At 46.0% G+C, this 20,470-nt stretch overlaps 1 protein-coding gene across 2 annotated transcripts in view; it reads right to left on the bottom strand.

Annotated features, from left to right (window-relative positions):
* Positions 1 to 16,470, bottom strand: part of Chit1 (chitinase 1) — a 47,609-nt gene extending 31,139 nt beyond the window's left edge. Inside the window, exon 1 of one of the 2 annotated variants that reach the window (XM_087580137.1) lies at positions 16,354 to 16,470. The gene's annotated coding sequence lies outside the window, so the exon portion shown is untranslated. 2 annotated transcript variants of the gene reach the window in all.
* Positions 16,471 to 20,470: the final 4,000 nt, after the last annotated feature.

The following is a 20,470-nucleotide window of genomic DNA, read 5'->3' as shown; positions in this document are numbered from 1 at the left end:
TGAGACAGGTTTGTTCCTGGCAGTACCTCAACTCACTTCAAAGAACATGATGAGTATTGGAAGGACCTCCAATTGGAGATGGTTTTAATTATGGCAAGCTAGCTATTGGGCAGAGAAAGTGTCCTATTTCTTCTGCAGAGAGAGTGCTCTCCAAAATGGGCAAACTTAAACATAGGCCAAGTCAACTGCCAAGCTCTGCCAAGACAGAGTAAGCAAGTCCTTCATATTTCCTGCTTCACAAATGTGTCTGCCAGACATGCTGGGCCAGAAGACTGAAGACAGAAGATGATGCTCCAGCATTATAAAAAACACTGGGGACCGGCCAGGCAGTCAACTGTCCTTGTCATTTCTACAGTTTTGGAAGCTGCTTGCTCTGCACTCCTGCTTACTCAGCAATATTCCTTCTCAGGTCTCTGATGGTATTAAAGACTAGATAGTGTAGTCTCACAAGTAAACTTAAGTTACAAAGGATCTAAGAAAATGTTTTAGGTTCTAAGGAGATGTTTTAAGGATAGTAAGTGCAAGTTACAAAGGTTGGAGGACATGAAAGTTTACTTTGCTAGGTTTCTAAGGTTGGTAGATGAAAGTTGGAGGGTATAGAAGGTACTTGATGAAGGTTGGGGGAAATTGTAAATTGGGGATTTAAGGTTGATAGTTACAAATTATGAAAGTTAGAGAGGGTGAACGCTTAAGATGGTAATGATAAAGTGATTAAATACAAAACTCTGAACTCGCAAGGATAGAATACATAATAAAATACTTTCTCCTAAGTTGCCAACTACAAATGGTCTGGACATTGTAAATGTAATGATTACACCACAGATTTTATAATCATTTCATAATTGTTCCTGCCGTATGTTGTTTATTATCGTAAGAGAACCTTTATACTTAGATGAAAGGGGGAAATGCAAGGAGTTGGCTGGTGCTGCTATGTACCCCCAAATTCTGGTTGCCCCCATGAGGAAATTCTCAAGTATCCCAGCTTTTGTTGTGCAAACCTTGCTCCCCAAGTTAATTGGAAAATAAAAGGCTAAATCCTGTGATTGGGCAATAGATAGAGGGAGGCAGGCTTTTAGTTACCCGGCCGGGGGTCACAGGTAGAGAGAGAGAAGAAGAAAAGAGACCAAGGGAGGAAGAAGCCACCATGAGAGGAGACAGACTATGAGCAAATGGCCAGGAGAGACAGCAACAACAAGGTGTATATTTCTTAGATATAAATCAGAATAGCTCCCAAACTTGCCCGATCTAGGCTTATGTCTTATAAACAAAATACCTGGAATGTTTCTATTATATGGGCTGCTAGAATCCATAACTCCTTTGCAGCCATCCATGTCTGACATCTTTCCATGAGCAAAGAGTTCCTGTGACTCATCAGGTGTGTGTATCAGCAGGTTCTTTCCTTTCATTCGGTTTAATGAATATAATACTCCACTTTGTTTCTCCCTTTCCTGTTTGTGGACATGGGTTATTTTAGCTGTTTGGCTGCTGTGAATGTAAGTTTCTATGACTATTCCTAGGTGAGTCTCCTTAAAGACACAGTTTTGTCTTCCATGAATGAGCAGACGAGTGTGAAATTAGAATCATCAGTTAGCTGCAAGTTTAATTTTATTTTTAAAATCTTCTTTCTCGCCAGAGGAAAACACCAAACGTCATCTGGAACCCTGGTGCACGGAGGCTCCCGGAAAGAGCGGCACAGATCTTCCCGGTTGCTGCCGCCGCAGAGAGGACTTAGGCAGTACCCCACGAGCAAACTTGAACCTTGGAACCACAGGTAGGACCAACTTTTCCCCTGCAAGAAACCTGCCTGGTGAACTCAAGACACAGGCCCACAGGAACAGCTGAAGACCTGTAGAGAGGAAAAACTACACGCCCGAAAGCAGAACACTCTGTCCCCATAACTGGCTGAAAGAAAACAGGAAAACAGGTCTACAGCACTCCTGACACACAGGCTTATAGGACAGTCTAGCCACGGTCAGAAATAGCAGAACAAAGTAACACTAGAGATAATCCGATGGCGAGAGGCAAGCGCAGGAACCCAAGCAACAGAAACCAAGACTACATGGCATCATCGGAGCCCAATTCTCCCACCAAAGCAAACACGGAATATCCAAACACACCAGAAAAGCAAGATCTAGTTTCAAAATCATATTTGATCATGATGCTGGAGGACTTCAAGAAAGACATAAAGAACTCCCTTAGAGAACAAGTAGAAGCCTACAGAGAGGAATCGCAAAAATCCCTGAAAGAATTCCAGGAAAACACAATCAAACAGTTGAAGGAATTAAAAATGGAAATAGAAGCAATCAAGAAAGAACACATGGAAACAACCCTGGACATAGGAAATCAAAAGAAAAGACAAGGAGCTGTAGATACAAGCTTCACCAACAGAATACAAGAGATGGAAGAGAGAATCTCGGGAGCAGAAGATTCCATAGAAATCATTGACTCAACTGTCAAAGATAATGTAAAGCAGAAAAAGCTACTGGTCCAAAACATACAGGAAATCCAGGACTCAATGAGAAGATCAAACCTAAGGATAATAGGTATAGAAGAGAGTGAAGACTCTGCTCAAAGGACCAGTAAATATCTTCAACAAAATCATAGAAGAAAACTTCCCTAACCTAAAAAAAGAGATACCCATAGGCATACAAGAAGCCTACAGAACTCCAAATAGATTGGACCAGAAAAGAAACACCTCCCGTCACATAATTGTCAAAACACCAAACGCACAAAATAAAGAAAGAATATTAAAAGCAGTAAGGGAAAAAGGTCAAGTAACATATAAAGGCAGACCTATCAGAATCACACCAGACTTTTTGCCAGAAACTATGAAGGCCAGAAGATCCTGGACAGATGTCATAGAGACCCTAAGAGAACACAACTGCCAGCCCAGGTTACTGTATCCTGCAAAACTCTCAATTAACATAGATGGAGAAACCAAGATATTCCATGACAAAACCAAATTTACACAATATCTTTCTACAAATCCAGCACTGCAAAGGATAAAAAAGGGTAAAGCCCAACATAAGGAGGCAAGCTATACCCTAGAAGAAGCAAGAAACTAATCATCTTGGCAACAAAACAAAGAGAAGAAAAGCACACAAACATAACCTCACATCCAAATATGAATATAACAGGAAGCAATAATCACTATTCCTTAATATCTCTCAACATCAATGGCCTCAACTCCCCAATAAAAAGACATAGATTAACAAACTGGATACGCAATGAGGACCCTGCATTCTGCTGCCTACAGGAAACACACCTCAGAGACAAAGACAGACACTACCTCAGAGTGAAAGGCTGGAAAACAACTTTCCAAGCAAATGGTCAGAAGAAGCAAGCTGGAGTAGCCATTCTAATATCAAATAAAATCAATTTTCAATTAAAAGTCATCAAAAAAGATAAGGAAGGACACTTCATATTCATCAAAGGAAAAAATCCACCAAGATGAACTCTCAATCCTCATCTTCGGTTGGTTTATATACAAGTGTGCAATTTCTAGGCTTGAAAGTAAAATGATGCTATCTGGTGCTGGATAGAGGAGCCTTATTTTTTATTATGGCAGCTTGCTATTTTTGTAACATGGTGATTTGGTTGAACACAATAAAGTACAGTAGTAACTGATCTCCCCTTCTTCCTGGATGAGTGAGGAGATGATTAAAAAAAAATCTTCTTTCTTTTTCTTTTTCTTCCTTCCTTTTTCGTTTTGCTTTGTTCTTGAGGCAGGATTTTGTAGGGAGCCATTCTGAGCTATACAGTCACAAAGGATGTGGCGAGCGGGTGTGGCGGTAGTCCCAAGATGGCGCCCGGGACTGCAGCTAAGTCTCATGACTAGCACCTGACTTCCTCACACACCTGAAACTAGCCACGGCCATTGTGAGAGCTGCGCAGGCGCACCATGACCCAAAATCAGGTCATGTGACTTGGACCTATGAACTGAGATTACGCAGTCTGGACTGAGGAGGTGGAGTTGAGGGAGGATATAAGGGAGTGTGCTGGGGGCAGAGGGAGGAGGGAGAGAGAAGGGAAGAAAAGAGAGAATGCTGCTTGCATGCAGAAAGAAAGGTTCCTGAATAAACCGCTTTGAGAAGAACGTCGTGGTGTCGCTCCTTTCTGCGGGACGGAGATGGAAGCGACAGGGTTTCTCTGTGTAGCCTTGGCTGCTCTGAAACTCACTCCGTAGACCAGGCTGGCCTCAAATTCAGAGATCCACCTGCCTCTGCCTCCCAAGTGCTAGGATTAAAAGTGTGCGCCACCACCCAGCCTAAAAATCGACTGTCTAAAGTAGTTATCTACAGTAGTTCCCACATGAGTGGGTGAGGCTTTGTTGTGTCACATGACCCCATGGCCGTTGGTCTGGAGTCTGTTGACTTGCTGGCATGTGAGCTGTAGAAAGGCAGAACTGTGATTTTTCAATCCCTTTGCTGACGATTGGTGCTGAGGACTTTTATGGCTCTGGTATCCATTCATTTGCCTCTGTCTGTGAAGAGTCTACTCAAGTCTGTCTTCCACATTTGCACCAAGTCGTTAGCTTATACTACTGAGCTTTGAGAATGTTTTTGTGATCTATGCAGAAGTCCCTTTTCCAATATGTGTGCTGTGAATGTTCTCTGGTAGCCTGTGGATTTTCTTGTTGCTTTTCTTAGATGATCCTTTCCTAATGTGATAAAGAAATAAGACCTGGGGATGGAGAGATGTCTCAGTGGTTAAGAGCACTGGCTGCTCCCTCAGAGAACCTGAGTTTGATTCCCAGCAACCTCATGGGGACTCACAACCATCTTTAACTGTAATCTCCGAGAACCCAATGCCTTCTTCTGACTTCCTTAGGCACCAGGCACTTCGACGGTGCACAGACATACATGCAGCCAAAACACCCAAACACACAAAACAAAATCCATACATCTTTTCAAAAACTGACAAGGGTTTCCTTCTTTAGCACTTTGAAGTGTGCAGTTTTATACTGTCCGTGTATTCTCTTGCTTTATAATGGGCTCTAGAACATTTTTGTGTGTATACATTTTACCCTCTCCTCCCAACAGGCTTTACTTTAGCCCAGGTTGGTCTTGGAGCACGCTTTATCCTGTAACTTGTGACAAGTCTCCTGACTCAGTCTCCTGGATACTGGAATTACAGTTGTGTGACACCATGGTCAGCTGTCTTCTTCTTTGTTGAGACAGACCTGTGTAGCTTTCAGGGATACGGTGTGATAATTTTATACATACACACGGTGTTTAATGATCAAGTTGGGTGATAAACATTTCCATCTCATTTTAGCCTTCGAGTTCTTCTGCAATTTAACATAGATTGCAATGTGTATACCTACTGCGCTATAGAAAACCAGGGCTAGTTCTTCCTCTAAAAATGTTTTGAGGTCCCTTAACTTTTCTATTTCTTAGCCTCTGGTGGCCATTTTTCTTCTATATTTAAAATTTTGTGTTTAGAGTAGTACATGTTTATGGGCACGTTTGTGTATACATACTTATGCACAGAAATGCATATGTGTATCTGTGTGGAGGCCAGAGGTTGACATTTGCTCTCCCCCTCTTTCTGTCTGTCTGTCTCTGTGTGTCTCTGTCTGTCTCTCTCTGTCTCTGCCTGTCTCTCCGTCTCTATCTCTGTATCTCTCTCTCCACTGAACCCTGGAGCTTACCAACTGGCCATGGCTGTCCAGCAAGCCCCAGAGATCCTCCTGTCTCTGCCCTGACATCACTGGGGTTTGAGCTCTGGCTGATATGCCTGGGGATTTGAACTCAGGTCCTCTTGCTTGTGCGACAGGCACTTTGTCAATGGAGCTTCTCAGCCACACCAGCGTCTTCCTATGAAATTAGCCTTTGGCTCCTACAAGCAAGTGAGAACGGAGAACGTATACATTTGTCTTTGTGCATCTGGATTATTTTACATAATTCAGTAGCCTCCAGCTCTATTCGCACTGCTACAAATGACATTTTAACTCTTTTCTGGATGAGTAATATTTTGTTGTATGGAACTCTCTCTTGAAGCACCAGAACTCTACTCCCACTAAACACAATTCCCTGTCACAGTTCTTCCCAGTTTTCTCATTTGATGCTATTATGAATTATTTATTTATTTTAGTGTCTTATTTTTTGAGGTTATAATGACATCATTTCCCCCTTTCCCTGTCCTCCTTCCAGCCCTTGCTCTCTCTCAGATCCATGACCTCATGTGACTAACTTAGATACTTAAGACAGTTAATATTGTCCCCTCACACTGGTGAGGGGTTATCTAGATCAGGCTAATTAAAGTGGGAAGAGCCTAAGACCGAATGACACCATGCCCTGAGCGTGGGTCCTGACTACATACAAAGGAGAGAGTGTGAGCAGAGCCCTAACATTCATTTCTCTGCTTTCTGACGACAGGCAGGATGTGCCCAGCTGCCTGAAATCCCTGTCACCACGACATACATTGCACTGCACTTCCAAACCATAAGTCAAAATAAACCCTTTCTCCCTTCAGATGCTTTTGTCAGGGTATTTTAACCTAGCAACAGGAAAAGCAGCTAAGACAGTATTCCACATAGTTGGAATTGGAGTGTTTGTTAGTGTCTGGTTGATGTCCCAATGTCCTCCAGGTTCCTGTCGTGGCGTGTGACAAGAACGCTTTCCTCTTTGAGGATCATAAAACCTCCATTCTGTGTAGATGTCAAGTCTTTACCGTTCAGCTGCTGCTTCCCTGTCTTGGCTAGTGAAGCGGATATGGTAAGATGATCAGGCAATTGTTCTTTGACATCCGCCTTCAACCCTGCGAGCTGTCACCAGAAGTGTGATCGCCGGATCACAGGACGATCTTGTCGAGAAATCTGTGCGTCTTCTGTATAATTGAACCATTTCATCTCTCCATAGACACTGCGTAAGGTTCCGACTTTCCCATGTCCTCATTGTTTTCTGTTCCCTTATAAATATTCTCTTGAGAACTTCACCCCATCCAGCACCACATTCTAACGGTAGCTGGCCTTGCATGGCGGCTTTGATTTGCATCTCTCTGTTAATCGATGATACTGATGATCTCTTCCTCATCCAGAAACATCTACTCCTATCCTCTGGTGAGGGGGAAGGGGGTGTGGAGAGGACAGGGAAATCAATCAGGACTACAATTTGTGATCACCTCATTTGAGCAACAGTAGCTGTTGACACGAAGACAAAAAATAACAAGGACCTGGTGTGAGACACCCTGCATCTTACTGGTATGAATGTAGGCTGCAGCGGTTAGTCGGGAAAGGACTGGAGTGCCCGAAATTAAAATAGTTATTGTGCGTTCCAAATAAGGCCAGAACTCATAGAGGCGTCTATTTCTATGATGACTGCAGCTCTATTCACAATGGACTCAGCATGGCTTTGACCTCAGCATGGCAGAACATGACCCCGGGGTTGTAATCCTCCTGTCTTCCAAGTGCTGGAGGTACAGCTGGGGGCACCACACTCAGATTTCTTTTGTTCACTTTAAAACGAGTTATTTGTCGTTATCGTTGGCTTGTAGAAGCTTCTTTTACATCGTGAATTTTGGGCCTTTATCTATATATAATTTACAAGCATTTTCTACCAAAATGTTGAGTTTTCTCAAGCCCTTTGTGGGAATATGATCTCTCTGGGCTTGGGAATTTAACCTAATTGAGAATGTTGACAAGTTTCCGCTTTGGAATTACCTAGCTCAGTAAGACTGCGGCAGCGCCAGTGATGGGGTAAACTGGTGCTGGAGCGCCACCTAGTGTGCACCACGGGTGACCCACACTGAGGCTTGGGATCTCTCAGGCAGCAGGTCCAGATGCCACCGCAGTCCTTTGGCAGTACTCCTCTGCATCAGAATGTTGGTTATTTGTTCTCTTTCCCCTCAGCCTGGAGGAAGTGGGAGTTTGAAATTTCCTCCCAACTGCTCTGCACATGGTGGATGATGAGTATGATTCAAGTGGAGAAAACTACAGAAATTTCTACCAGATTTCAATATGGCGGGCTTCACAATGACCAGGGGGAACAAAAAGCTCTCAATTGGTTTCTAGATTTTTCTAGGGCCAGTTGACCTCTGAATTATTACATTTATGCCTCCACAGGGAGGGAAGATCCAGGGCTTGCTCTTCCATTATTTTGCGGACACCATTTCCCTCTCTCGGGTGAGTCTTCTGATGAGGAACAGCCTGTGGCATCAGCGAAGACGTGTTTAGTTTTAATAAACATTTATAGCCTTTTAATAAATCTCATTAGTCAACTAAAGTAAATTAGAAGAGGCTGATCCTTTATGGTTTGTGGAATGGTGAGAATGAGAATGGCCCCCCAGGCTCATCTGTTTGAGTACTTGGTCTCTGGTTGGTAGAACTGTTTGGGAAGGATTGGGAGGTGTGTCTCTGGGGATGGACTTTGAAGTTTCAAAAGAGCCAGTGTCTCTCTCTGCCTGGAGTGTATGTCTCAATAAGCAGACACTTGGTTATTGGTCCAGTGCCATGCTTGCTTGATGCCACACTCCCCACCATGGTGGTTATGTACTCCAGCCCTCCGATAATGGGAAGCCCTAAATAAACCCTTTCTTCTGTAAGTTGTCTTGGTTATGGTGTTTTTTGCAGTGATAGAGGAGTAACTAAGACAGTTTGTGTTTCCTGTCCTGTCTAGGATCACGTGAATGTGGATCCATCTCGGAACCCTGGAATTGTCTTTTTGGTAGAGCCTCACTGAGCTGCCCAGGCAGGCCTTGGGTTAGACCTGCCTTCGTCAGCTCCTCAGTGCCTGGGTCACAGACTCACATCACCAGGCTTCGCCGCATGTTGTCTCGATTAATGTAAATTTACAGAAAATTTGAAGTGAGGTAGTGTGAATCTTCTAATTCTGCTCTTCTGCCTTCAACAGGTATCTCTGGCTATAGTTATCCACATCATTCTGGGGGGGAAGTTGGTGTATAGAGTTCTCTGGTGAATAGATCTGGCATTCAACCTCCATTTCCTCAAGTCCTTTTAACAAAGGTCTATAATCTCTCAGCATAAAGAGACTGCACACATTTGGTCTTCTTTACCATTATTACATGGTTTTCTTATATAAATGGCAATTAAGGTTTCACTTTTCTCGTGTTTCTTGTCAGCATAAAAAAGCGTGGCAGGGATTGGCAGTATGTACTCATCAATCCTCTGCAAGGCCCTGAGCGAAACATGGACAAATGAATTAAATAGAAGTACCACCATTTCTACAGATCGAGGCTGCGTCTTTTTAAATTCACTTATTGATTGAAGTAGCTCTTCCAGAAGACTCTCGAATTTTCTACATATACAACCATGACATCTTCAAATAAAGAGCTGACTTTTTATTTCTCAATCTCTGTAACTTTGATTTATTTTATTTCCTATTATATTGACCACAAATCACATGCAATATTTAATGATAGGCACGGTGAGCACCCTCACCCAAGTGGAGTGTATGTGTGTGTGCATACGTGTTTGTCTATGTGTATGTGTGTGTGCGTGCATGAATATCTATGTGTGTGTGTATTAGCATGTTGTTGTACGTATATTTATGTATGTGTTTGTATTAGTGTGTGTGTTTCTGTGTTAGTGTGTCTGTGTATGTCTATGTGCCTATGTGTGTGTGCATTAAACATGTTTCAGCTGGTCTGGAGAGATAGCTCAGTGGTTAAGAGCACTGACTGTTCTTCCAGAGGTCCTGAGTTCAATTCCCAGTGATCACATGGTGCCTCACAAGCATTGTAATGGGATCCGATGTCCTCTTCTGGTGTGTCTGAAGACAGCTACAGTGTATACATATAAATAAAATAAATTTAAAAATGTTTCATGCTGAAACATTTCCTTCTATTGTTGGCAAGCTAAAAGGTATAAATAAATGTTAAATATCACATTTATAGTTATAAATGAATGTTAAATTCTGCCTCTACATAATTTTTCCATTTTTATATTTCTGTTAATGTGATGACTTACATTTTTAAAAATTTTTTAGCTAACCTCCCTGAGCATGAGTTACTTTTCCTTTTATTAAATTTACTTTGATACTACGTGGTTGAAAATACTGGGTCTGTAGTTACAAGGGGCATTGACGTCTTCCTTTCTTTTGATGGTATTTGTACTTCACTATTTAGACAAAGTCGATAGCCCAGGCTAGACTTGAAATCACTATGTAGTTCAGACTGGTTTCAAACCCACAGCAATGCTAGCAATCTGAGTGCTAGCATTGTAGAAAGGCTGTGGATACATGCAGAAACACCACAGCATCTCTGACTGGGATGTTGGGGCTGGACTGGGCTTGTGAGTTGAGGTGGGATGTGCCGGGCCTGGTATGGTGCCACATTCCTTTCACTTAACTACTCTGGAGGCAGAGTCTGACAGATTTCTGTGAGTTCCAGGCCAGCCTTGGCTACATGGAAAGTTCCGGGCTAGCCTGGGCTTCATAGTGAGACCCTGTCTCCAAAACATAAGGAAATGGTGTGGGGTTGGAAGTGTTTCTTAAAGAGTTTATGTAATGTTGACCTTTTAAATTTATTTTTCAAATCTTTGATCCAGTACACTGCTGAAGGCTTTCATATTTTCTATGTTGAGTTGATGCTTTTCGTCCCCCATCCCTGTAAGGTTTTTAAATGTTTAATTTATTTTTAAAATGTTAAGATAGTCAGGGGTAAAAAAAAAGATAGTCACAGGTGAAAACGTGGCTCAGTTGGTAATGTTGGGCACGCATGAAGCCCTAGATTTGATCCCTTAAACCATATAAAACAGGTGTGGTGATTGACATCTCTAGTCCCTCCCAGGCAGATCAAGAGTTCAAGATCAGATTCAGCCTTAGTTCTTAGCACAAAATGGGTTGCAGTTAGCTTGGGATACCTGAGACTGCACTGCAAAATAAAAATGAATCTATTCTGACTTTTCCTGTTTTGGTATATTGCTTTCAAGGCCATTTTCAGTTTTGCTGAAACAGTTGAAATGTAGGACAGGAAATACACTCCTCTAGAAGGGCATATCCCTCCATCTGGGTGCTGGGGTGTTGGACTAAGTCTGTCTCCATCAGGATGCTGGGTGCTGGACTGAGTCTATCTCTGTCAGGGTGCTGGGTGCTGGACTGAGTCTATCTCTGTCAGGGTGCTGGGTGCTGGACTGAGTCTGTCTCTGTCAGGGTGCTGGGTGCTGGACTGATTCTATCTCTGTCAGGGTGCTGGGTGCTGGACTGAGTCTGTCTCTGTCAGGGTGCTGGGTGCTGGACTGAGTCCTTTCCAGGCTTAACTGAGCTGAGTCTGGACTTACTGCTTATGACTCAGTTCCAATCCATCTGAGAATCGGATGAAAACCTCTCCTTCAGTGGTTACTGGTAGAGTCTAGCACTCCTGTGTGCTCTGTGTTCCAACTGGTACCTTTTTGAGCTGAGAGTGCGGGTCACTTGACTTCAAAAACCAGCCGCAAGATCCTGGATCTTTGGGGAGAGTTCCTTGCTCTGCAGTGTTTAGACCCCAACCTTCTGGGGCTCTCTCCACCCAGACCCCCTTCCCCTGCTGTGAGCAGTTGACTGAGTTCTCTTTCTTGCTCCCCAACAGTAGCCCTGCAGAGGTCTCTTGCCTCTCCTGACCCTTAACCTTTGCCCCTCAGCCATCACCCTGCAGGGCACCCCAGGGAGAGCTTCAGTGAGCTCGTCAAGACTCCCCGTGTGCCAGGCTCCCTGAGATTCTGCTCCAGCACACCAGCCCACGCAAGCTTCTCTTATTAGTGGAGCCCCCCTTTCCCTCAGGAGAAGCCGCTGCAAGGCTTGTCACTTCCGGAAACATTATCTTGCATGTTTGTTTTGGTCTGCCTGAAGGGATTTTCAAAACTGCGTTTTTTTTAACAGGTGTTCCTGGCAGCAGGAGACACTAGTGGAAGTACAGGACTCTCTGCCTCCTGAGTGGGAGCAGACACCCCCAGTTGTTATTTCCTTGTGTTCAGGGCTTTTGCTTACAGGTCTGCTTGTTGGAATAATGGGTGCCTAGGATGATGTCACCGGCTCCCGGAGAAAACAGTTGTTTGCGTATTTGAGGCCTAGCAAACCTAAGTGCCCGAGGTCTGGATCACTGCAAATCCGAATTCGGTAACTGAGGTCTTGATGGCTTGAACTGGGCCCACTGAGTACAAGGAGAAGAAAACTTGACCTTGAGCACAGCACCTGTGCTGGCTGTACCTGCGACAGGTGTGACCCTCTCTGCCATTTCAGGTTCTGTCTTTTATGCATTGGTCCTGTGGGGCCATCCAAACAAACGTCCTACCTCTCAGCTCCCTTTGCATTGGTATCTGTGACCAGGGTCAAAGTGGCCCAGGCGCCTGGCTCACCCGTCACCACATCCATTTTCTTACGATCTTGGCCCATTGTCTCATATGACGTTAGTAATCACACGCTTCCAAGCAGGTGGCAATCTTTGTCTGGTTCATCTAGCTGTCCCTAGTGGGGAGTATGTCCAGACCCCCAAATGCTACGCCAGGAACTGCCAGCTCTCATTTATTCTTTGTTTCTGCAATCTTTTACAAGTGGCATTTTAAAGTTTATCCCCCCATTACACCTTCAGTGGATTGCAATTTCAGCTTCTAAGATCATAACGTATTTCACATTACCCCGTGTAGCCTGGTGCCCCTCTCCACTCCGCCCGCTGCTGTCTGTGCCACCTTAGAGTGTCCTCTGTCTGCTCAGGCTGGCCCCTGCCTGCCTAACTCAGTCAGCTTTGCCTGAACCTGATTCAGAGCCGCGAGAAAACACAATTTTATGTATGTGGAGCCCTCTGCTGGTGCAGGAGGGATGGCTCATGCCTGAAACCGCCATAGAACTAAAGCACTAAGTCTGTTCACCTCTGACAAACCTGCGGGATTCCCACTTCTTACTGTCATAGACTGAAGGCTCCCAGTCTCTGTGCCGGCGCCGAGTACTCCTCACACGCCAGGCACTGGGCGAATCTCATCCCTATTATATCTCACAGGCTGTAGGTGTAACCCAAAGGTAGACCATAGGCTTAGTAGGTGCAAACCCTGGGTTACATTCTCATCATGCTTGACTTGACACACACACACACACACACACACACACACACACACACACACAGAGAAAGAGACAAAGACAGAGACAGAGAGAGACAGAGACAGACAAAGAGAGACAGACACAGACAGACAGACAAAAGACAGAGACACAGAGAGAAAGAGAACCATTTATCCCTCACAGCCCCAAACCATGACAGATCCAAGCATATGAGACCCACTGAGGAATAACTCTTAGAAGAAAGATAAGGGACAAGGCTGGGAGGAGGCTCAGCACATGAAGTGCTGGCCTCCAGATTCCCAGATCCTTGTAAAGGCAAAGTGTGTGTGGTGACCCACCTGTGATCTCAATGCTCAGGGGACAGGGAATCCCCAGAACACACTGCTGGTCTGAGTGTTTGGAAAGAGACCTGCTTCAGAGTGACAGAAGACCCATCTCTTTAATCCTAGCACTTGGAAGGCAGAGGCAGGTGAGGTGGATCTGATTTGGAGTTTGAGGCCAGCCTGGTCTACAGAGAGAGAGTTCCAGGACAGACAGCCCTGCACAGTGAAACCCTGGCTCAAACAAAACAAAATAAAACAAAAACAAAAACAAAAACAGCATGAGGGGAAGGGGATGGGGAGGAGAGGACAAGGAGGAGGGGAGGGAGAAAGGGGAAGGAGGGAGAGAGCAGAGAAGAGAGAGGACAACATCATTCTTGATCCTCCACAAATGTATGTGCCACACATGCTCACACACACGCATGCCACATACATGAAAGGAAAGAAAGAAGGCAGAAAGGTACAAAGGAGCAGAAGGGGACTCTGGAAGGAGCCAAGCAGGAAGTTTGGCTCAGCTCTGCCAGAGTTGGCCTATCCCAAGGAAGCTTTGAAGCAGCCTGCAGTAGTCATGGGTTATCCTGAGGCAGAGATTGCTCACCCCGTGTGAGGTAATCATCAGCTTCAGGCTCCTAGGCAAGAGAGCATGTGTGTGTGGGGAGGAGGGTCCTTGGGGAGCAGGGGTAACTGAAGTGTGAGCAGTGGAGCCTTGCAGCGGGAAGAAAAAGAGCACTGTGGCCGAGAAGGGGGTCTGGTGTGCAAATGCTACCACCGTCAACACGGTTTCAACAGCATCAACCACGGTGCTTGGGAGGCGTGGTCTTCCACATGCTTTAGGCACTCCACAGACTGCCAGTGTTTTATGGCCTCCAATGGCCCAGAATCTTGTCAGGTGGAGATTGCAACTGAGTCTTATGAACAAGGAGAGTGAGTATGCAAAGGACGTACTCCAGGCTGGTCTTGAACTCTTAGTTCCCTTCTCTCAGCTCTCTGCTCCAGTTGCTAATATTCCCCAGGAAGTGGTGCCTACCTCTATTTTAAGCTTCTGATTTAGGCTTCTCAGGATGCTGCCCCCCTGGAGTCAGAGCCTCTCCCTACCGTTTCAATCTGACATCAGGAGTCGGTCACGTCTACCCCAGCTGCTCTTGTAGCTAGCTGGAGACTAGTCATTTGTTGCCCAACTTGGCCTGGGTATTGAGTTTTCCCTGCCCTCTCTCCATGTTCCCTTACAGGTAAGACCAGATGATGGATTCTTGGTCCCACAGCATTGGCAGACACAGTGGCCAAATACCGTGGAGTTCTACTGGCGTCTCCCTGCTCTCTGTCAAGTCTTTGCTTCATGCTTCTTTACGATTTATTTTAGTGTGTGTGTGTGTGTGTGTGTGTGTGTGTGTATGTGAGTGTATGTGAGTGTGTGTGTGTGTGTGTGTGTGTGTGTGCGCGTGCACATGTGTGCACGTGCCTGTAGAGACCAGAAAAGGGCACCGGACAACCTGGAGCTAGAGTTCCATGCATCTATGGGCTGCCTGTTGTGGCTGCTGTGAGCTGCACTCTGCTCCTTTACATGACCCACAAACATGACACTCTTTAACTGTTGAGCCATCTCCAGCCCCAAGAATTTAAAAACAAACAAGCACATTAATGGTTAAAATGGAGCCTCTTTCTCTGCATGCCTGGGTATTGGTTATGGGGAGAGTGGGGTCAAAGCTGTTTCCTGGTTCCTGACAGCCCCATGGTGGCACAGATGGAGGGCTTGGGTGTGCTGCCTGTGGGCAGGAGGAGGTAGTTCCAGGGAATGGCCTCTTGCCAGGGCTGCTGTGCACCCACGGCCTCTTCTCCATGGTGTGGTTCCCTAGCTCATCCAGCACAGTACAGGTCTTGATCCTTGCATGTGACCCTCAATTCTAAACCCATGAGCCCCTGAGACCCTGGCGATAGGTTGTCTGGGATGAATCAGAGATCTATCAGGCACACAAATGGAAGCTCTAGCCACAGCGGTTACACACTTACTTTAATTGTCATTTTAGGACACACGTCTACTATTTTGCTTGTTTGTTTGTGTCTTAGTTAGGGTTTCCGTTGCTGTGAACAGACACCATGACCAGGGCAACTTTTATAAAGGAAAGCATTTAACTGGGGCCGGCATACCATTATCATCATGGTGGGGAGCATGGCAGCATCCAGGCTGACATGGTGATGGAGAAGGAGCTGAGAGTTCTACATCTTGTTCCAGCTGCAGCCAGGAAAGGACTGGCATCCTCAGGCAGCTTGGAGGAGGGTCTCGAAGTTCACCCCCACAGTGACACACTTCCTCCAACAAGGCCGCACCTCCTAATAGTGCCACTCCTTGGGCCATGCATTTTGAAACGACCACATTCCACGCCCTGGTCCCCCTGTAGACTTGTTCAAGCACATCAGTCTATGAGGACCATACCCAGCCATCCCATAATGCAAAATACATCCCATCCAACTTCAAAAGTCCCCAAAGTCTATAGCGGTCTCCACAGTGCTAACTATCACAGATCAACGGCAAACATAAAAATAAGCTCAGCTTGCTGGACGTCACCACTCTCTTCCTCTGTTCACCTCCTCAAACACAGGATTTAGTTACACCGCACTTCCTCGTGCCCTCTTATTACTTGAACCACACATTTTTTTTCCTTTCTAAGCTAGCTATACTTGATCAAAACACTCTTCATGAGCGTAAACCAGAGGACACAGTCTATGCTGAACTTTCCCGAGGCTTCTTTCGTCAATACAATGAATGGGAGTCTCTTCCCCTTAGCCTGAGCTTTAGGCAGACTCTTCAGACCAGGGCAAAAAGCAGACACATTCTTCACCACAACTTCATAAAAATGATCTCCAAGCAACGTACCAAAATTCTCTGAAACTCCTTGAGCAAGGCCTGCGCGGTTCATATCACTCTCCAAACAAAAGCACGGTCAGGCCTATCACAGCAATACCCCAGTCTCTGGTATTCCATTGCTGTAAAGAGACATGACCAAAGCAACTCTTATAAAAGCAAACATTTTTAATTGGCGCTGGCTTACTGTTTCAGAGGCTCAGTCCATTATCATCATGGTGGGGAGCATGGCAGCATCCAGGCCGACTTGGTGTTGGAGAAGTTGCTGAGAGCTCTACAAGTTGTTCCAACTGCAGCCAGGAGAGCCTGGCATCCTCAAGTTTCTAGGAGGAGGATCCTAAAGCCCGTCCCTACAGTGACTCACACCTCCTAATAATGCCACTCCCTGGGCCAATCCATATCACCAAAGTTTGACTTTGTTTTCCTGTGTAGCCTTGGCTATCCTGGCACTCTATCAGGAAGACCTTGAACTCACAGAGATCTGCCTCCCTCTGCATCCTGAGTGCTGGGATTAAAGAAAGGCCTGTATCACCATCCAGCCTTTTTTAAAAATTAATTTATTTTTATTTTGTGGGCATTTTTTTTTACTTGCCTGCCTGTGTGAAGATGTTGGATCCTCTGGATCTGGAGTTACAGACAATTGTGAGCTGACATGTGGGTACTGGCAATTAAACCTGAACCCTATGGAAAAACAACATTGCTCTTTTTTTTTTTTTTTTTTTTGGTTCTTTTTTTCGGAGCTGGGGACCGAACCCAGTGCCTTGCGCTTCCTAGGCAAGCGCTCTACCACTGAGCTAAATCCCCAGCCCCAACATTGCTCTTAACTGCTGAGCTAACTCTCCAGTTTTTTTAAGCTTGCTATAAACAGTATGTTGCTACATTTTTAGCAGCTCCATTCAGTTCATGGTTACCACATCTCTTGACTACAGCAAGAGGCCAGGCAAGGTGGCTGACCGACATCAACTAGGCGTTTGTGGGCACATACTATTGTTTGCTCAAGAAGAGAAGGACCCAGCGTCACAATAGTTGCCATCCTTAAGCAGAGACAGCTGTAATGTTCCTCTTCCAATAGCTGAGGAGGACAGAGGCACTCAAACTCACATACTATGGTAGAGGAGTGTGGGCATAAGGACTCTTAGTCTCAAATCCCAAAACCCCACTCTCGGGGAGGAACAGATAGAAACAGAGCAAGAGAACACGCGCGCGGGCGCACATGCACACATGATAGCAGCGACGTAGTTTTAGACTGGTTCTTGACTTCATAGCCCATGTGGCCAACCTGTCTCAAAACAAAACAAAACAAAACAAGCCTTACCGGTTCAAAAACTCAAACAAACTAACTTAAAAAGAAACTGCACTGACACATTCATTTGCTGCTAATTGGACAAACCCAGTCACATGACCACACCTAAGTGGATGGGAGTCTGGGAAATGTAGTCCTCGAGGTGTTTGGGGGGTTGGGGGAGGTGTGGGATGCTTGGAGACGCGTGTATCTTACCATGCGCAGGCTGTGTTAACTGGAGCCTCAGAAGCACAGTAGCTGAGTCTGGAGCATGCATACGCAGTACCCACCTGCCCCCACTCACTCCCGGACCCCCTCTCCTTCCAACCCCAGATAGTCTGGAACGTGTGGTGGCCCCTCTCATATCACCATTCCCATAGTCCTACTCTTACTGTTAACCCTACCCGACTCCTAGAATCAGCCAGAAACTTCTTATTAGGGTTTGTAAGTAGCGAGGCAAGAAAGCTCTGCACATGACAGAACAGATACCCTTTTGGGGGCCCGTAACTAGTTTACCTAACAGACCCTGAGGCAGGCTGCCCTGGTGAATCCATCCATTGAGCTGAGACTCACTCAGAAGGGTCTCAGGCATCTGAAAGCCAGGGACAGAAGCTGAGAGTCGAGTGCGCTGTGTGCCAGAGCCAGCTCTTTATGGGCATCTGAGTTTAACATGCTTCTATTAAAGATGGCCTGAGGCAGACAGCGACCTTTGGCCAGACAATCCTTGTCCACAAGTTTAGAGTAGAGCCCACAGTGTGTACGTACATCAAAAATCTTTCTTAGGTCGTGTGCTCTTCAACATTTATTTGAAGTTTACATTTTTTCGGTTTACTTCAAAAGATAGCCCCTCCCCCTTCCTGATGAAAGACTCTGGCAAAATATACTGTTCATCCTTTATTGACCCTGGTTTTTGACACCGTACTCATGGTCCTCCATGGTACTGGGCCGCTACATTCAGTCTGTATACAACCCTAGGCTACAAGGATTGTTGTCCTGACTGACAATATGGTGGAAAACGGAGATTCAGAGATGGCAGGCAAGGCTGCCCAAAATAACACTGACTTGCTGAACTGAGACCCAGGTCCCAGTAGCTGCAAACCCTGTCCTGTAATCACTGTGCTGGGGTTCCCTGGGTGTCAGATTGACCTCTATCCCAGGGTGGCTCTTGAAGATACAAGAGAAGCCGGGAGGAAGAGCAACAAAAGGAAGCCCTCCCCTAGGTGACGACAGGAGTTTTGAGGACTGTGTCACTGATCCAGCAGACACGTAGCCTACAAAGGTCCCCGGAGAGGTTATGTGACACCCCGACTTGGGCACCATGTTGCAGGTAGCCAGGACCAGATAGGAGTGGGGAGAGCCAGCTCCTGGCTCAGTCATAGCACTTACTGATGAGGAAAGTCCAGAGAGCAGAGACCAAATAGCCAGCCCCACAAAGAAAAGCAGCAGTTGAGCTCTGTCTTGACTGTGTGCAGCCTCGAGGCGTGCTGACCACAGAGGGAAGAGGACCAGGAAACCCCTGACAAGGAACAGACCTGGCCTACTCTCTCTGAAGAGATTCCACACAGCCCCCAGCCATCTCCTGTGCTGTGTGACATCTACCTCGACACTCCCTGCTCATCTGGGGTGTCTCTCCCCCAACCCCACTGCCCTTCGACGGAAGCTCCTTCGTGGCAGAGCTGTTACAACCTCTTGTCCCAGACTTAAGTACTTCCCACAGGCCCTTGGTCTGTTAGAGGCTTTCTCACGAGTAGCCCGTCACCAACAATCAATGATCACTCGAGCTATTCCTGGCAGAGTGGGATTGGTGTAGAGAAATGGTCCAGAGCTGGATGGTGGGTGGGGGTGGGTTTCAGAAAGGGGCTGGTGCAAGAGAGATGGTTTAGAAGTTAAAGATGCCTGAGGTCAAACCTGATGGCAAGTTTGATACTTGGGACCCACGTGGTGGGAGAAGAAAACCAAATTTTCTCTAACCCTCACCCTTCGACTGTGTTATGTATTTGTGAGCACACACTACACACACACACACACACTACACACACACACACACACACACACACACACACACGGACACCTTAAATAAATCGGCTCCAAGGGTTATCTTCTGTTCCTCCAGTATATGTGCGCGCGCACACAAATTAATAATAATAATAATAATAATAATAATAATAATAATAATAATAATAATAATAATGTGAAGACAGAAGTACTGGCTGATAGAGCAAGATCTGGAAGGAGGCCGACTGACCCCTGAGCTGCCTTTAACTCGATGTGAGTCCAAAGATTCACTAGGAGCACTTTGACCGTCATCCCTTTCGCACAGCAGAGAGATGAAACCTGCCTTTGGGAGGATGGACAGAATTCACTGTTGCCTCCTGAAATAAAAAGAAAGACATCACCGGGCACCTACGTCCTTCATCTACGTCCTTCCTCTTGAGATGTTTCCCCAGCTTTTAATCACCCATCCTGGGGTATGTTCTCGAAATTGCCAGCAGGGGGCGCAAGGCCTCCATTTTGGTCCCAGGTTGCAGTGGATGGCGAGAGACCTGTCTCAATAGATAGCCGCTCCAGGCCAGGTGTGACTCAGAAAAGGAACCAGTCTGTCCAAGAAGTCTGAGCTAACTGAGCCTGGGTGTTTATTTATAAAGACAATTACCATTTCCTGACTTCCTCTCTGAGAGTGTTTGTGTGTGTGTGTGTGTGTGTGTGTGTGTGTGTGTGTGTGTGTGTGTGTGTGCGCGCGCGCACGTGCGCATGTGTACATGTGTAACCCTGTCTGTGGGCAGGAGAGTCAGCCTATATCCTGGACTCTGGCTGTGACCAGGCAAGGTGATCCCAAATCTTGGAGAAGTGAACAGCTGAGGCAGGGCCAGGTCCCCTTCTGTGGAGACAGGGAAGATGCACACACGAGGAGCATTCACCTAGGATGGGCACAATCTGAGAGGCAGGCAAGGAAGGCTGACCAAGCCCCTCTCAGCTGCTCTTTTTGTCCCTAACTGCCTGAAACCCCTCTCCATGGACACTC

This window comes from Rattus norvegicus, chromosome 13, assembly GCF_021556685.1.
Source record: "Rattus norvegicus strain SHRSP/BbbUtx chromosome 13, alternate assembly SHRSP_T2T, whole genome shotgun sequence".
NCBI lineage: Eukaryota > Metazoa > Chordata > Mammalia > Rodentia > Muridae > Rattus > Rattus norvegicus.
The sequence above is the reverse complement of the archived record's forward strand: the minus strand, read 5'-3'. Positions and strand labels throughout refer to the sequence as shown.